At 40.9% G+C, this 13,919-nt stretch overlaps 1 long non-coding RNA gene across 1 annotated transcript in view; it reads left to right on the top strand.

The window, feature by feature from the left end:
- The window catches only part of LOC116660539, a 98,829-nt gene extending 90,812 nt beyond the window's left edge, over positions 1-8,017 (top strand). Inside the window, exon 5 of the long non-coding RNA XR_004316133.1 lies at positions 7,796-8,017. This is a non-coding gene — a long non-coding RNA (uncharacterized LOC116660539). The remainder of the gene's footprint in view (positions 1-7,795) is intronic.
- Positions 8,018-13,919: the final 5,902 nt, after the last annotated feature.

Genomic DNA, 13,919 nt, shown 5'->3' with positions numbered 1-13,919 from the left:
ATCTAACCTATAGTGACAGAAAGCAGATCAGTGGTGGCCTTCTGATGGTAGGATGGGTGGGAGGGAGGAGTGGGGCAGGATTACTAAAGGAAACAAGGAAACTTGACAGTAAGATATGTAGCATTATCTTGATTGTGGTGACGGTTTCACGGGGGGGTGCATATTTTAAAACACATCAAATTATATAATTTAATATGTGCAGTTATTCTCAGTCAGTTATATCTCGAAAAACTATTACTTTAAAAAAGAATATAGTTTAAAATTGAACAAGAAAAAATACCGAACAATAAACAGCTAGAAAAAACAAGAGACAGAAATGGAAAACTTTGAATGTATCAAAGTCTTTCAGATGAATCTCTCTATGATAAATGATAGATACAGTTGGTAGAAATAAAGCAGTATATGTAATATCTTTCAAGAAATGTTCAAAGGGAGCTTTGCTTGTACAGTAGATAGAGATAAATGGTGGATGGAAAGGACAAGAAAGCCAACAGTCCTGACAATCTTATAAAGCCTCTTCCACTAAAGAAAATAAATCTAAAAGATTGGGAATTTGGAAGATCTTGTGGTAGCTCACAGTGAAAAAAAAATGACAATGAATATATGTATGGTCATGTATAATTGAAAAATTGTGCTGTACACTAGAATTTGACATAACATTGTAAAATGACTAACTCAATAAAAAATGTAAAAAAAAAAAAGGAAAGGAAAAAATAAAAGATTGGGAATTTGGAAAGATGGGAAATTTAAAAAAGGAAAGAACATATATTTTAAAGGAAATTGATCGGATAACAAGGTAATATTAGAAAAAAAATGCTATTGCTCAAGTGAGATTTTATACTGTACACAGCACCACCTTCAGGAAAGCCATGGGAAATGCTATTTCATGTGTAATAGAGCCCAATTCATTCACTGGTTTATTCAGCCTTCATTCAGCATTTATTTATCACTTCAGAGTATACCCACCACCATTCCAGATACCTTGGGTTCAGCAATAAACCAAAAATAAAAATAACAACAACAACAACAAAAAATCTCTACCCTCTTAGATCTTATTTATCAAGAAAAGCAACTTTGTTTTTAAATAATTTATGGTCATATGTAAATTCATTTTACAAACTTTAAAAAAATATTTTAAGAATTAAGAGGAAGATTTTGAGTGGAAAATAAACCTAAATTGTGTATTTTTCTTTTTAAGTGATTTTTCACAGACGGGCTTTGTGTAAATCAGTAGACTTTGGGAGGGTGGGGGGAGGGTGTACCACTCCATAGTCAATTCTAAAGTCATTTAAAATAAAAGGTATGCCTTATACCTTTTTTAGGACTGGGGCACACTTTCACCCCAGCTGCAGGGGTATAGGCTTCTGAAGACTCACAGCTATGACCCCATCCTGGAATGATTGTACCCTTATATCAAACAGTCTTCATTCCTCTCTGTGCTTCCATCTGAATAGATTCCATTGCTGTGTCTTCAGGTTCACTAATCTTTTCTTCTTCAGTTTCTAATTTGAAACTGAAGAAGAAAAGATTGAAATTGAAATTTCTAACATCCAGAAAATGTTAATTTTAGATATTGTACTTTTAATTTCCAGATGTTTCATTTTCCACTTATCTCCTCATTATGCTCAGGTTTTCATTAAATTTCATGAGCATTTCAGCATACAGGCATACCTCACTTTATTGTGCTTTATTGCACTTTGCAGACAGTGCATTTTTTTAAAAATTGAAGTTTTATGGCATTCATTGAGCAAGTCTATCAGAGCCTTTTTTCAAATGATATTATTTTTTAATTACCATCATATTATATTTTAATTTAATTTTTAATTTTTTTTACATAATGCTATTGCAAACATTGTGTGACGTGCTTTATTGTGGTATTTACTTAATTGTGGTGATCTGGAACCAAACCCACATTATATCCAAGGTATGCCTGTATTTATATATTTTAAAGCAATATTGAAGCCTGTGTCTGCTAGTTCTAGCATCTCTCTCATTTCTAGGTGTGTTACTAGTGGCAGCTTTTTTTTCCCACTATAGATCTTATTTTCCATCCCTTTTTCTTGTCATGTTTAATCATTTTGGGTTGGATGCATAAACGTAGTGAATGTAACATGGCTGAGTATCTGAATTTTGTCATTTTAGTTACTGGAGATCATCTTAATCCTTCCAGGGCTTTTTTTTTTTTTTTTTTTTTTTTTTAACCTTTGTTAAGGTGGATCTAACCTCACCTTTATTTTAGGAAGACCCTTCTGGGGTCTCTCTGAATGCCGTAATTGAATACGAGAAGTCTCCACTCTGACTGGCTTAACCAACTCTCTACCCTTTGGGTGAGCTTTGTGAATTGTTCAGTTTACAGCCCTCTGCTTATTCCTTGTCTGGCCTCTGAATTTCACTCCATGCAAGCAACTAAGGATTTTGTCAAGAATGAAGAATATTTTAAATACAGATTTAAGAGCTCTTTTTTCGGTATATCTTTCCTCTCCAGAACCCTGCCCAACGTGTTCCAGCTAGCTCAAACTCCCCACCTTCCAATCTTTGTCTTCTCAACTCAGCGAGGCCACTGAACTCTTTTTGGGACCCTCCCGTCACGCACTCCTGTTGGAGGAGTGTCCCCAGGGAGAAAAATGGGACAATGGCGAGGTTTTTCCTCATGTGTTTCCCTTTTCTAAAACACCATGGCCCTGTATTTCCTGTAAATTCAGTATCTGAAAATAGCTGCTCCATGTACTTCATCCAAGGTTCTAGCCATTTATGGAGCAAGGGCAAGTCCAAATCCTTGTCACTGCATCACGGCTGTAAAAAACTCTCAAAGTTTATTTTTAGCTCATCTGTACACATGGTATAGTGTGAATATAAGCCCAATTCAGTAATGCGTATCTCCATTTTTATGACATTGTTCTTTAAAAACATGTATTTGAGGTGCTAACGTAAGGAAGTGCATAGCTTTTTCTCTTTGCCAGTCCTTAAGTAGTGGGAATGGAGGTGGGTGCTGGGAATAGAGACTTGAGAAGAGACGTTGATAACCATCAGTGCATCGTGCTGCCTCTCTGTGCTCCAACATTTGTATAGGAAATGGCGACTCTCTAGGACACTAAAAAACAAACAAAAGATGGAGGGTAGTACTGCACGGGAAGAAAGGAGCTGAGATCGAGTCTGAAAATTATGCCAACCTGAGCTGTTTTCAGTCAACAAGTGTTTGCATGTTGGGGGTCTAGGAAGATGTTACTGTTTTGAAACACATTTTAGACTCTCCTCGAGGGAATAAACACTATAAAGATTGCCAAGCACAAGACCTTACATATTGCATGTAAGAGCTCCTACATTCCACATTTGATAAACTCATGTTTGGTATTCAAAAGTCACCACCACCAAAAAAAAAAAAAAAACAAAAAAAAAAAAACCAAGCAGAAAGTCCCAACACTTTGTTACATGCATGGAAATAACAGTTATAAAATACATGAGATTAAATTATTCTACCATCCCCTCTATAATCTTCAATACCTTTTAAAGGAAAAAGTAACACAGAAATAGAAATAATCCTGGCTTTAGCCATAATCTCAGAAGTAATGCTAAAAGCCTTAGTTTTCTTTCAAAGCCTTTTATCCATCTGCAGTGTCACTCGGTGATTGAGAGCAGAGCCTTTATAATGAGATAGACTTGGATCCTAGATGTGCCATTAGCATCTCCAAAACCTTGGGGGAAATTATTTAACTTCTCTGAGGTTTAAGTATAAATGACCCGATACACTGCTTGACACATAGTAGGCACACCATACCAGTCAGAACAAATAGAAACCACACAGCAGAGAGATTTTAACATTAGGGATGGTTGAAGCAGGAATTAGTGAACTAAAAAGTCACATGGGGATAGTAAACATCAGGACACAGCTACCACCCTAAGGGCTGCAGGAGCAAAGGAAGAGGGGTGGGGCTTTACAGTTTAAAAGCTTGGAGGAGGCATCTCGTGGAGCCGGGATGTGGACTTCTGTTAGAGGATCTGTTGCCGTGCTGGTGTTCGTATCTGAAGGGACAGAGGCAATGAATGAGTCCATCTTATTTGTTTCCCTTCTCTCAGGGACCACAGAATTCATGCTCCAGGCCCCTCTCAAAGCAGGGAGCTTTCGTGTCCCCCAGTACATGGGCTGGAACACATTCCTAGATGTAGAAGATGTTGCTGCCATAAGCCGAATAATCCTAGCAGGGATTTTTCCTTCTTTCTGGTAGAAAGACAAGTTGCAGCCATTTGTCTTTTGAAAGCGATGTCTTCACTTGCCTTTGACCCAGCTGGATCTCTAAACACTTACAACAGCAGACGTTCCCTCAATTGTCAACTTCAACGCCTTACTGTGTAATGCCTGTGTCTCACCAACGTTCCCAGTATGCTAGCCACTTCTTGTTCACCCTCCTGATCGACACGATACTGTGTCGGATGTCCAGACAGCCCAGATTCCATCTGATTAGATCACGACAGGGAGGAGAAAGTAATGTAGCCCCAGACAAACCTGCCAATGTGTGCTGTTATCTGTTCCCTGTAACTGCAAACAGTTTCTGATCTTTACTGATAAGGATAGAAAAAAAAATGCCAAATCACTGTGTGCAATACGATGTACCTGAGGCCACATTAATCTGCTTTAGCCAAGATAACACATGTAGCACGGTAGCCACAACTAGCCACAACGGTGGCCTACAGTTATGCTCCAAGGTTGATTTGTTCTGCCGTGGTCAGACTGGAGAACTAAACGGAGCTATGATATGGACCACGACCCTCTGTATTCTTAATATCCTTTAGAGTAGCATTAATTTCAGCCATTCCTCTCCATCACCACCTCCAAATGCAATATTTCTTGAGTCACTATCTTAGCCAGGACTGACAAGGGGGTGGAGGTAGAGAGAATGCGAGTGGAGAGGTGCAATTTCAGAAGTTTCTGCTTCACTTTTCTCATGATGATAGCCCTCATCTGGTTTGAATGAGAAGAATTCGAGATGGGCGTTACTCCACAGCCAGGTACGTCAACCCAATTATACATTCAGGGGTTGGGGAGGTGACCACTGGATGGGTCCACAGACCTACTGGACCCACGGAGAGCCAGACTCTGATCAGATCTTGTTTAGTACCCGACCCCTCTGTGCCTCCTCTCTAATGTGATGCTTTAGAACTCCATGAATCAATGTTAATTCTATCCAGTACCCTCAAATTTCTGGATATTCCTCTTTCCCCAGTGTATATCTTCTCAACTAACCTACCATAGGTCATTTTTCAGGAAAATGGGGAAAGGTAACATACTGTATTTTTATCACAGTACTTCAAGATTTTTTTCCTTCTATGGACTTGTCTACCTCTTCAGCCAGTGGTTTCTGGGTCTGAAAACTACCTGTGGTCTAGGATCTGGGCAAAGGATCAAGAATTTCTCTTGGAGTGATCACCCTCAGTCTGCTCCTCTATCATTCTTGCTTTCTTTTGATTATGTTAAGCCCTCATGGGCTATTCATCTGTTCTGCCTCTATGGGCGCCATGTTCTGTGAACCATCATCACAGCTCCCCCCAGGTCAAGCCCTTTTAGCTGCAACCCCCACCCCCAACGCTGGCTTCTGCCAACTGGTCCTATTGCTTCAGAGTCTCATCATCCCAATATCAATGAGTCAACTGGTTGACTGACAGATTTAATACAGATACAGATAAAGCTGTACATATAGGTTCTCTTTATACAGAGAGGTGTTGTAACTATATTGATTCATAACAGATGTACAGATCTGATCATTTTCCTGCAGAGAAGGAGAGAGGAGAGCCCCACCATACAAGAGTTTCCAGCATTTTGGCATACTGAACTTGAGTTAGTTCAACCACGCGATTTGAAGTGCATTGGAGCTGGACGTATAATGGTGAATGAAAGAGAGATCTAAAATGTTTCCAACGTTATAAAAGAGAATTTGAAATTATGCTCAGTTCCCGAATGTTTCCATATAGAGACATATCTGTATAGTACAAACATGGAGAACTGGTTCCAGTTCAAAAGCAGAATGTAATTCAACTAAGGACTTCAGGATGAGATCATCCTGGATTTAGGGTGTGCCCTAAATCCAATACACATGTCCTTATAAGACGAGAGAGAGACTTGAGACCCAGAGACAGAGGAAAACACCACGTGAAGGCAGTAATTAGAGGGTGGCCATAAATCAAGAAATATCAAGTACCACCAGCAGCCCTGAGAGCCGGGAAGGAAGCCAGTGTGGATTCTTCCACAGAGTCCCCAGCAGGTCAACACCTTAGTTTCATGCTTCTGGCCTTCAAAACTGTAAGACAATAAATTTCAGTCATTTTAAGTCATCCGTTTGTGCCAATTTGTCATGGCAGCCCTAGAAAACTAATAAGGAGAGAAATTAATTTTTCAAAATCTTAGGTCACTTTGTGTTTAAAATAAGGAGTTTAATTATATAAAATGACGTTTAAACTTATTAGGAATTGTCTTTATTTTATTGGATTTTTTTGTCCATTAAAAGTTATCATGTGTACTAGAGACAGAGGTAACTTTATATAGATAATAACAATAGTAAATAATTATGATAATAGAATAAAAGACTAAATACTCAGAGTAAATGATAGCATGATTACACAATAAAATTACATAAATTAACATTTTTTTCTGAAGCTTGTATAAGAAAAACATCTTCTTTATTTCTGTAGTTTTGTTTTGTTTTTGTCTTTTGCTTTTTTATCCTTCCCTGATCTCCTGCCAGTTTTTCTTGTTTAATTGTTGTTGTTGTTGTTGTTGTTAAATGGAGGTACTGGGGACTGAACCCAGGACCTCATGCGTGCTAAACACGTGCTCTTCCACTGAGCTATACCCCTCACCCCTTGTTTCCTTTTGAAGTATTCAGACTCATGCAATTTCTTTGGGGTGAATATTCAAGGATTTAAGATTGAGACAAATAAATTACTTGATGCTGGTAAACTGTATGATGTGCTTTATTCCGTTTCAGAACTTCAGCAGATTGCTAACTTTAGGCTGGTCTTCCCAGCAATCATGTGATCTGGACAAATCAAAATAACAGAAAGGCTTCCTAGGGGGATGAATAGAGACCAGAAGGTCAGGGCCAGGCAGGCTCAAGGCCTATGATTCAGACCCTGCTGCGTTCCCAGGCTCTCCTGCCCTTGGCTTCCCAGAGATGGAGCTGTTTGAACCCCACCTGCTGCCTTGTCCTGAGGTAATAGTTACTCATCCACCAGATTATTGTAAAGCAGCATTAATCCCCGTGGTTCCCAAGCTTGACTTGCTTTTGTGAAAAACTCCGACCTGTGTGTGCCACCCTAGATTTTCTTAATCTAAGTTGCCAGGGACCAGACCTGGTAATATGAGTTTTTAGAATTTCTCCCAGGTGATTCTACTCAAGTATAAGGCTCTGCACTCAAGGACAAATGTGCTAAACCAGTGGTTCTCCATGTGGGGTCCCTGGATCAGTAGCATCGCCAACAACTGGGAACGTGTTAGAAATGCAAATTCTTGGGCCCCACCCCAGGCTTGCTGAATCAGAGACTCTGGGGAAGGGGCCCGGTCATCTGTGTTTTAACAAGTTCTCCAGGTGATTCTTAAGCGTGCTCAAGTTTGAGAACCACTGCCCACACTTAGACTCACTTCCAATGAACAGAGTCTGGAAAGGGGAACATAGTAACTTTAGAAACCTGGTGAGCATCACTTTAAACATGCGATCAAGTTTAACATCCTCTGTGTTAAATATTGCAGATGTCACATGTCCCCTGATATGATGCACTTCACCTCTGTGGTCTGTCTTCTTCCTAGACACCCATAACCCAAATCTCATCATGAGAAAGCACCAGGCATGAAGGAAAACCGAGGGACATTCAACAAAATAATCTCCAAGACTGTCAAGGTCTTCTGGGTAAAGAAGTTGTGATATATTTATACAAAGGAATACCACTCAGCCATAAAAAAGAAAAAAATGCCATTTGCAACACCATGGATGAACCTGGAGATCATCATACTAAGTGGAGTAAGCAAGAAAGAGAAAGAAAAATACCATATGATATCACTCATATGTGGAATCTTAAAAAAAAAAAAAAGGATACAATGAACTTATTTACAAAACAGAAACAGACTCACAGACATTGAAAACAAACTTATGGTTACCAGCGGGGAAAAGGGATAGGAAGTGTTAAATTGGGAGTTTGAGATTTGCAGATACTATTATATATAAAACAGGTAAACAAGTTTCTTCTGTATAGCATAGGGAACCATATTCAGTATCTTGTAGTGACCTATAATGAAAAAGAATATGAAAAGGAATATATGTATGTGTATGGATAGCTGAGACATTATGCTGTACACCAGAAATTGACACAACATTGTAAGCTGACTATACTTCAATTAAAAAAAAATTAATTGGACAAATAAAGAATGATAAATAAAGGATTTTAACCTATTGAATATGAATCCATGAATCCAAACTGATGTAACTAAAAAAATAAGTAAAAGAGGAAAAAAAAAAGACTATCAAGACTTGAATAGCAAAGAAAAACTGAGAAACTGTCACAGGCTGGAAGAAACTAAGGGGATGTGACAACAGAATGCAGTGTGGGACCCTGAACTGGATCCTGGAACAGAAAAGGACATTAAGGGAAAAACTGGAGAGAGCTGGATAAAGTCGCTAGCAGAGTTAGCAGTGTGGCACCAGCGCTGATTTCTTGGTTTTGACACACACACACCACAATGCAAGACGCGGACTTTAGGGAAGAGGGATGGTGAACAGGATATGCGGACACTCCGTCCTATCTTCGCAAATTCTCTGTAAACCTAAAAACACACCCTAGATTTTAAAACATCCACGAAAATGAAAAATTAGACCAAAAAAAAAGTGTGATCCACAGAGCCACAATCGGTGCATCACCTGAGAGCTCATTAGTAATGAGGATGCTCAGAGCCCATTCCAGATCTACAGAATCAGAATCTGCACTTTTTCCCCCCAAAGATCCTCAGGTTGATCATTTAATGTACAACAACATTTGAAAAGCCGTGCTCTTTACTGTAAGCCTGGGATTTAGCATCAGCTCAACCTTGTGCAGGCCTGAAACATGCACCAGTTTTGATTATTGAGTTGCTGCCTACTTTTTAAGACCCGAGCTCGCTTTTCAAGCTAATTGATGTGGCTAAGCTCCTAAGCCACTCCTTGGGGCTCAGTCCTTACATGTTAACACTCCCTCAAAAGCTCAGACCCTATCTTTTGTTTGTAAGACATTTTTTTCCTTTGAAGACAAGAGTCTTACCTTTGATCCCTAAGTCTGCCTGGGACCTGCTACCTGCCACAGGCCCCTTGCCTGGAATTTTAAGTGCTGCCTCCTGGAAGCCTCCTGTCCCACTGTCCCATGCACTTCCCATGCTGATCAGTGCTGGGATTTCCACTGACTGTAACTAGAAACTCAGATGTTGGACTCTGTTTGCCACACTTAACCATGCCTGAAAATACCTAGAAATAGGATGGCCTGTAGAAAATGTGCTTCCCCAAAGCCCTCAACAAAAAGAGCAGGGCTTCCAGAGGCCCCACTGTTTACCCCCAAAAAGGTGGAGTTCAGCAGGATCTGGGACTGGAGGTAGTGGCTAGGGCCACTAGAGGCCTAGGGATAACACTAGAGAGGTCAACAATTTCCTTTTTGCCCAAACTTTTTACTTTTGGGGCATTGATGTCTCAGAAGCAGGAACCAGATGATTCCATAAAGACAGTCTGCTGATGAGGGTGTTATAAAATCCAGTTGGAGAGGTGAGCATGGACCCTCACCCTGGACGTGTTGGCATTAATGGTCTTCTCTTGGGGGAAAGGATGGCAGTGAATTGCTGGAGGTTAAAAGTCAAGAGAAATTACTCTTGGAAGCATGCCTGGCCCAGGCTGCCATTAGGGGAGCAGGCTTCTTGTTTTTGTAGGGAAACACTGGGCGCACACCTTGGGGCGTCTTGGCAAGGCTCATTCTTGGGAGACACTGTGAATTGGACCATCGCACTGGTGGGTTTTTTAGGGAAGGGGAGCAACAGCACCCAAACGATTCAAGAGCAGCTGGGGCAACCCTGCAATGACCTGAAGGTGAGAACCAACCTGATGAGCGGGGCGTGGGGAGAAGCCGATGGGATTCCACACCTCTCTGAGCCTCGGAAGAGCTCTGGGTGGGGCTGAATGTGTCCACAGGTCTGCAGGTGGGAGGCAGGGCATGGATAACCAACATGCAACTCGCTGGGGGTGCTGAGCGTGCTCAAGCTGCAGTAACCCGGAAACCCGTATTTGCGCCAACACACCACACTTCCACAAACGCACCAATTCCTAACCTTTTTATATTATTTCTTTTAGTTTCCACTTTTGAAAAACCCTAATCTTATTGCTGAAGAATAAAGAGGAGAAGAGATCGTCACACGTTTTGATCAAGCTGGACAGGAGATGACCATCTTTCACAACATCGGTGACTACAGCAATTGCACAAATTGTAGAAAATGGGGGGAAGGGAGGGCTGCCTGGGGCAGCGACCCTTTGCTGTGGTGGAGAAGCTAACCCTAGGTGGAAATTCACCCTAAGGTGAACAGGGTGGACTTCGGTGTCAATGCTAGGAAGAAAGTCCACTCTCTTATCCAAGGCTTATGGAATAATCAACATTATCTCCAAATAAGATATTCAAGTTTAAAATTTTTGACACTTTAGAGTCTAAAAATTGCAATGAAATATCCATCCATAAAATACAACTTTGTCGTGGAAGGCAAAGCATTGACATCTTGGGCCTTTAAATTCTGTTTAAAAGCATTGACACTTTGTGATTCTAAGTGTACGTGAGGGAACTAATTAGCTGTAGGCTAGGCGGTACGTGAGTCATTTATTCTTCTCATATTCATATCAACTGTGAAATCTAAAGTGAATGACGACATTCCAGGAACAATTGCATATGATCGTTCTTCAGCAGGTTCGGGCAATGTGGAGGAGCTGTCACAAGGCAACACAACATCTCAAGCTGTTTTAATGATGATAGCTCCACTGGGGAGGAACACAAGGGCAAAAACGAGTTTAGTGTCTGGGCTGTGTTTGAAGTCATAGTGAAGAAAAAAAAAGCAAATACTCTTTTGAAATGAATTGAGGGGATTAGTGGTAATGGATGAGGAATTATGTTTCAGGGACATCTAAAAACAAACACCAATAATTTTGCAAAGCCAAGAGATTTTTCATTCATCTATGGGTGGAGAAAATTATTTCCATTCTGATCAAAAAAATGGAAAAACGCATAATGCAGTGACTAGAATTAAATGCACTAATTAACAGCGAGTGCATCAGATAGGACAATGGGCAAGTAAAAGTTTTCTTTTTTCCCCACTTCTCAATAATTTCGGTTTACCTGGAATTGTTCTCTAATTGAAAGAATAAATTCTGTTTAAAAAAATGAAGCACAGAAGAGCAAATACTACACGATGCTACTTACATGAAGTATCTGAAGCAGTCAGAGCATAGAAACAGGGAGTAGAAAGGTGGCTGCCCAGGGCTGGGGGGAGGGGAGGGAAGTTCCAGTGTCACAAGATGAAAATATGGAAAGATTTAGAGGTCCATGCACAACAATGTGAGTAGACTGAACATCACTGACCTGTGCACTTAACAATGGTCACGATGGTCGATTTAATGTCAGGTGTAAATAACCATACGCTACAGGACGATATGTAAAAGCACAATAATAAATATATAAGCATTTTAAAATAAAGTATATTCAACAAGGACTTGTGTCACTGACAAGATGTGGGAGATGAGGTCAGAAATTAGTCTCCAGTGCCCTCCGAATGCTGGTACTGTGCAGGAAACTGGGACATACAGGGAGGGAAGCAGTTTTGTAGAAAGACAGGAGATAGGTGTTCCACTTAAACAGGCAGGGTCTGTAGGACAGCCAGTCTAACGTGTGCAACAGGAAGTTGGATATGCAGATCTGGGGCCCAAGAAATAAAGATCTGGATCAGAAAAAAAAACAGAGACATAGTGATCTGTAGTGGATGTGGTCACTGTAGATGGGAGCGGAAAATAAGAGCAGCAGGTGCAGAGCTGTACAAAAACAAACATGTGAAAACCACCAGTGGGGTGACTGAGAAAGAGGGGGTATGTTCGTTTCCCAGGGGCCCTGTAACAAATCATCAGACGCTGGGCAGCTTGTAACAGCAGAAATGTGTTCCCTCACCGTCTGGAGCCCTGGAATCTGAAATCAGGGTATCAGCTGGAACGTGCTCCCTACAAAGGCTCTAGCAGAGCACCCTTTCTCGCTTCCCCAAACTTCCGGTGTCTCTGTGCGTTCCTGGGCTTGTGGCTGCGTCACTCCAATCTTTGCCTTGGTTTTCACATGGCCTTTTTCTCTGTCTGTCTGTCTTTTCTTCTTCCATATCTTATAAATATATTCAATATCTTGTAATAATCTTTAATGAAAAAGAATATGAAAATGAATATATGTATATACACTGCATGGCTGGGACATTGTGCTGTACACCAGAAATTGACACATCGTAACTGACTACATTTCAATTAAAACAAAAAAAGAAATTTGTTATTCAATTTACAGCCCACTTTGACCATCTAGGATGATCTGGTCTCAAAATCCCTAACTACATCTGCAAAAACCCTTTTTCCACATAATACCACATTCCTAGGTTCCAGGGATTAAGATGTGGACATATTTTGGGGGATGCCACCATTCAACCCACTATAGAGATAAGGTCAGGAACTATGGAAAAGGGTCTCTCTGTATGGGTTAGGCAATGAGAAAGCCTACAATTAAAAAAAAAAAAAAAAGACCTGCTTAGTTTTGTGTAACGTATCTTTCACTGAATGCATTTGGCACGCTCTTCTCCTAATGTAAATACAATTAGGTCCCAGCCTTTGTGAAGTCCAGTGGGAGAGAAGCATCTAATCAAAATAATTGCAATGTACTGTGTACCTGCCACAATAGAAAAATGTTCAAAGTATGTTGGAGGCCCAATGAAAGGGAATTTTCTGCAGAATCAAAGAAGAGTCTACTAAGTGGAAACAAGCCACACACACACACAAAAAGTGGAGAGGGGGATGAATGCCAGGAAAGAGTTTTCATGATCAGTGGTTTAGAGGCCAAGAAGTGCTTATGGAGTGTTCAGGGACAAGGGGAGGGGTTGGGTGACTCCGGAGGGTAAGATTTAGGGCAGAAGTGAACAAGAGGTTGCAGTAACAGCTTGGGGCTGTGTGCAGAAGATCTTTATCTTTACTTTATCATATTCCATTCAAATCAAGATCTGGAACATTAAAGGGAGTCCATATATGGGGAAAGAAAGAAGATTGCCAGTTACCATAGAATTTAAGGAGTCATTGGGGCTCTGTGGGTTTAGGCTGATAAACTGTGAACACAGGCTCTCCAGTGATATGGGAAGGAAGCCTACTTTGCCACAGGTGGAGGCTAGAACAGGCGGAGGCATTGGAAGGATGCTGTTGCAGTAAGTCACGGGGGAAGTCGTTAAGAGCAGGGTAGCCGTGGGAATGAACACCACGTGGGATACAGGAAGGGGGCTCCCGCAGAGGCAAGAAGCCAAGATGATCTCTGGGCTTGTCAGCTGGGGAAAACGGACCAAGAGGGACACAGCTGAGAGGAGGTGATGGCTGAGAAGGGACATGGGGAAACAGAGTTCACAGCCCCTTATCCAAGATGCCACATCTCAACAGCCCTGAAAAGCTAACATTAAAAAATATAAGTTTGGGGCAGCTTACTTGGTGGTGAGCCTGACCTGAGTTAACAGGAGGCCGTTTGTAATCTCCACATACCTGCTTTAGGATGAAAAAGCACAGTTTGGTGAAGAACTACTGTCTTTGATTATGGGGGGTTGCACCCACAATATACGGTACTTGCCCCATGTTACCTTTCATGGACCCAATAAACATCTGAAC

Source organism: Camelus ferus, chromosome 29 (assembly GCF_009834535.1).
Source record: "Camelus ferus isolate YT-003-E chromosome 29, BCGSAC_Cfer_1.0, whole genome shotgun sequence".
NCBI classification, from domain to species: domain Eukaryota; kingdom Metazoa; phylum Chordata; class Mammalia; order Artiodactyla; family Camelidae; genus Camelus; species Camelus ferus.
This window is presented reverse-complemented; position numbering and strand designations above follow the sequence as displayed.